At 40.6% G+C, this 5,313-nt stretch overlaps 1 protein-coding gene across 1 annotated transcript in view; it reads right to left on the bottom strand.

The window, feature by feature from the left end:
* The window catches only part of Tshr (thyroid stimulating hormone receptor), a 69,155-nt gene that overhangs the window by 19,659 nt on the left and 44,183 nt on the right, over positions 1-5,313 (bottom strand). The gene's annotated exons all lie outside the window — the stretch shown is intronic.

The raw sequence follows: 5,313 nt of genomic DNA, 5'->3' as shown, positions 1-5,313 counted from the left end.
TTTATAGCCCCTTCCCCACTGGCACCCTTCCACAGCCTCTCCCCCAACTAGAATTTATGCATTCTGTCATTTGTGTTAAGGCCAATGGAGTCACGTTACTGTCACCAGATGACCCTCAGTGCAAGGTCATTTACTGAGGTCTACTCAGCCTATTTAGAGTCCTTAGCTTTAAGAAGATCAGTTCATGCTAGGGGTAGTGCACACACCTTTAATCCCAGCACTTGGGAGGCAGAGGCAGGCAGATCTCTGTGAGTTTAAGGCCAGCCTGGTCTACATAGTGAGTTCTAGGCTAGCTGGGGCTATAGGGGGACCCTGTCTCAAAATGACCAAAATGTTACCCAGGATTACAACTCAACAAAAGAAAACAGAAGTCCCAATAGAAAATGAACAAAAGGTTTGAACAGACACTTGTCACAAGAAAATATATAAATGCTAGTAAGTACACAAAAGATGATCAGCATCATTGGTATCAGGGAAGCACAAATGAGATACCATTGCACACATTCTGGGAAGACTAGACTCAGACTGACAGTGAAGCTGGGTGTGGTGGCACGTGTCTGAAGTCCCAGCACTGGGGAGCCTGCAGCACAAAGATCTTGAGTTCGAGGCCAGACTGAGCTACCAAGTGAAATCCTGTATCAAAACACTAAGGGCTGTGGATGTAGCTCAGTGGTAGAATGCTTGCTAGCATATGCAAGGCCTTGGGTTCAATCTCCAGCAAAACACACAGAATGCGTGTGCACATGCACACACACAAACACACACACACACTAAGAAAAATGGTTGGGAGGAGGGTCTTATATATAGAAACTAGGCAACCATTTTAGAAAACAGTTTGGCAATATTTCCTATAAACATATATATGCTCTGTAACCTGGCAAATTTTGCTCTTAGATTTTTATGCGACAAGATTCAAAAGATACATGGTTCTTTTTGTTGTTGTTGTTGTTGTTAGTCTTTTTTTGAGTCAGGGTCTACCTGTAGTCCCAGTTGGCCTGGAACTCACTATGTGGACCAGGCTGGCCTTGAACTCACAGAGATCCACCTGCCTCTGCCTCCCAAGTGCTGGGACCAAAGGTATGCACCACCACACTTGGCCAAAAGATACATAGTTCTTTCTAGGAGAGTGAGGCATGAGGGAAGTTCCTGGATAGTGAAAGTGTTCCTAGGCTTAGCCAGGATAGAGTAGTTAAACTGTACAGTTAAGAACTGTCATTGCATGTCAATTATACTTCAATAAAAATAGTAAGTTTTCCTAGGATCTATCTAGAAAATTATGTATTCAATATACCTGTGTACTTCAGGCATGAAAGACCTTTGCCACAAATTTCCTACTAGAGTATAATCTTGTGATGATCATAAAGAGCCAAAGAAAACAAAGACATTTTATCTAAACCAAGAAAGTTGGCAGTGATATGCCCTGGGTTTTTCAAGTGACTAATTTGAAAATAGCTGAGAGCAACAAATGCTTATTTTAGGAGTTTATTTTCGTTGATAAATGTAATACAAACTCAAGGATATAAACACAAAGATTCCCTCTTTTCAAGAGGTACTTAGAAGAGAAATCAAGACTACCATAGTAATTATCACCAGCATGCTAAATGCTATTAAAGTGAGTTACATAATTTAGAATTTGGAGAACTCTAGTTATTATGGAAAGCATTGCATTTCAACGTGTTCTTTCCTTTGCCATTGTAAACACAAAGAGCTTCTCTTTCAAAACAAAGTGAAAAGAAAACAGGGCAACTAAAAAATAGAAAGTGTAAAAATGGAAAGTGAGATCTCATATCTTGATGACAAAAATCAATCAATAAAAATGTTATTAAGTTTCCAAGCTAAAATAAAAAGAAGACTTCTTAGAAAAAAATCACAGGGACTGAAGAATAAATGTCGTTCCAGATTTGTGCCTGTTAGAAGTTAAATTCTTCTTTGAGAAACGACCTTGAAAAAAAGATGGTACATAAGTGAGCAAGCTTGCTTTTGCTCACTTTTACAGATGACTTTTTTTTTTTTTTGTCTTTTTGACGCAGGGTCTCCCTGTAGCCCCAGCTGTCCCAGAACTCACGATGTAGACCAGGCTGGCCTTGAACTCACAGAGCTCTGCCTGCCTTTGCCTCCCAAGTGCTGGGACTACAGGCATGCGCTACCACGCCCAGCTAGATGACTGTTCTTTTACAAAAATACTTTATGAGGGCAAGAAATACATAGAACATTACAATTCTCTTTTGGCTTTTATACCAAACAACAACCAAACCATGGCTATTTGATATTCAGTTACAGTGCATCAGATATGTATTGGTATTTGCTAATTTCTTCTGAGGTGAGGGGATTGCAAAACTATGAGAAAAGTCCATTTCCTCTGGGACCTTCAAATCTAATTAGGGGAAGATTTGTGGGAAAGGAAGCAATCAAGATCTGACACAGGTTCAAGACAAAAGTTTAAGAGATGTCACAGGCCATGCATGGTTAGTTAATACATGCTTTGTAAGATAAAAACTATGTATGGAATTTGAGGAATAACACAGTTCATTTCTTACTTTGCCCCTACTGACCTTTCAAGTGTTGACAATTTCATCGACTTTTCTTCCTACATTTTGTTTTTAAAGTTAATTAAAAATGTATTAATATTATACATAGTGTTTCTTTTTTAAAGTTATTTTTATTTTGTGTGTGTATGTATGTGTGTGAATGTGATATATGTGTTTGTGTGGCTTCTGTGTGTACGTGTATGTATGTGTGGTGTATTGGGTGTGCATAGCTCTACATGTGCAGAGGCCAGAGGAGGCAACAGGTGTCCTCCTCTACCATCCCTTGCCTTGTTCCCCTGAGGTTGGGGTCCCTCTCTGAACCCAGAGCTCACATTTTTTTCATCTTGTTGATAGCCAACAAGCCCCAGTGAACTTCCTGTCTTATAGGCCTGCACAGGAGCACATCTGGCTTGTTATATAGGTGCTGAGGTCTGAACTCTGGTCCTCATGCGTGTGCAGCATTCTTAACCCCTGACCCATCTCTCCAAACTCTTATTTATTATTTCTTTTCCTTTCTTTCTTTCTTTCTTTCTTTCTTTCTTTCTTTCTTTCTTTTTGTCTTTTTGAGTTGGAGTATCCCTGTAGCCCCAGTTGGCCTAGAACTCACTATGTAGACCAGGCTGGCCTTGAATTCAGAGATCTGCCTGCCTCTGCCTCCTGAGTGCTGGGATTAAAGGCCACCACGCCTGGGCCACAGACCCTTATTTCTTAAGAAGTGAACAAAACCACTAGAAGCTTGGTAGCATGGACGTCAGACTTATCTCATTCCTCTCTGCAGTCCACTTTCTGGTGGCCCAGAAGCAATCACTTACAACTTCTACTGTTTCCTTCCATAACTATCTATATCTCTCCATTTGTTTGTTTCATATTTTAACACTGATTTCCTTCTGTAGAACACAGGGATTTAACTCTCCCCTCCCCTTCACCTCCATGCATTTCTCCTCCTTAGGCCTCTCAACTTGCCGTACTGGCCCTTCAGGACCAATTTAATCAAAACCATGCTCAGGATCTGGGCCATTACTCTATATACTAGGATTTCACTGTTTTCCTAGTATAACTTGGTTTGAATGGATCTTTTACTGTCTTCCTCTGTGTTCCAAAGTTCTAGAAAACTCCTCTCAGATCAGTCCAGTTTTGCTCTTCTTTTTTAAAATCAACTAAGCTTATCTTTGACAAATTTGTACATGTATATAATGCATTGCTTACTCTCTCACCCCGTCTCTTTTATCTTCTGTGCATTCCTACCAACCTCCCCCCGTTCCCCACAAATCCTTTTCCTAGATCCATATATAGTTTAACTTATTTGTAATCAGCTGAGTATAACCAAGGCCATCTGTGTGACCATCAGTTTAGAGTTATTCATTGGAGTGGGCCTCACTGGTGGATAGACAGCTGAAGGCTGTAATTCCCTGTCTCCCAGAATCTATCTATAGTCAATAATAGTTCAGCCCTAAGGGGTCAGGCCTCTTGAACCCTTCTCTCATCCATGTCTAATGGTGGACAGCCCTACTCTTGTGCAGAAAAGCACAACTGATATGAGTTCATGATTGCAGTTGTCCTGTCTTGCAGGCTTTTCTCTATGCTATGTGTTAGAAGAAGCTCCCCACATAGTACAGCAGTTTCTAAGAGAATAGGGCCACAAACCCTGCCACTAACTATAATTACTCTCGAAGTGAAATAAAATGGTTGAAACAGTGAAGGTGCCAGGCGCTCAGGACTACCCATCACCCACTCCTCTTGAGATGCATCCCTTCTCTACCTAGTACCTGAATGTCAGTGGTCTTCTGTTTACATGTAATTTGGTCTTATTTTTAAAAACACAAATAGAAATAGTTTCCTCTTGCTTCTTAAGGGATTGTTTTGTGTATCTTTAGGGTATTGTGTTCCACCTCAGCAAGGACTAGATTAGATGGTCAACAATGACCATCTTAAACTTGGGCAAAATCAAGAGGATGGAGAAGATCACAATGTTAAAGAGGCTTGAGGGAAAGAAACAGAAGGTGATCATTGATTATGTGTGAGTGTAATCAGAGGAAATGAACAGACAGTGCATTTTCCAACTATTTAAAAAATATTTCTATCTCATATTCCCTAGTGATTGTAAGTCCAGATATGAATCAAACTGTAGTTTGTAGTCTTTCTTCGAGGCAGAAATCATACAGTATATACTTGTGTGTATTTTCTCTTTAAAGACTGCAGTATGTTCCACTTATTGGCAATGCTCATATCTTGGAATTGTGCAAATAGCAAAAGTATAAGGATCCAGGTGTGTCTTTGCTGGAGCAGGATGGGTAAGACCAGTATAATCAACAGTGCTGGAGAGTTTTATCTCCCACTCCCGTCTGGACATGGTAAGGGATTAAATGAATGACAAGTACTGACACTGCAAACAATGAGGTCTTACAAATTTGAAAAGCTTTGAGTCTTTCAGTTCTTTAAAAACAGAGGTGAAGGACTGTTCATCCAAAGTAGCACCAGTTCCTTTACACTCTTCATGGCATTATCATAAGCTGCAATTACCTAGTTTGTTCTGCTCACCAAACAGAATCCCCATAAGCTGCCTGAGCAGGTGACAGATGGCATCCTAGGGCTTAGGGTCTTCTGAGTCTCAAAGACTTTCATCTAAGAAGTAGCCCAGAAAGCCAGGTAGTAAATACCAGCAGAAGCCTTTACCTGAGACAACCGCATTCATAGCATCCTCTACCTTGGAATATCAGCATCTCCACTACATTTTGTTCATTCCAAAAAGCCAGAACCAGCCAACCACTCACCCACCCACCCACCC

This window comes from Nannospalax galili, unplaced genomic scaffold, assembly GCF_000622305.1.
Source record: "Nannospalax galili isolate Female #2095 unplaced genomic scaffold, S.galili_v1.0 scaffold257, whole genome shotgun sequence".
Lineage (NCBI taxonomy): Eukaryota > Metazoa > Chordata > Mammalia > Rodentia > Spalacidae > Nannospalax > Nannospalax galili.
This window is presented reverse-complemented; position numbering and strand designations above follow the sequence as displayed.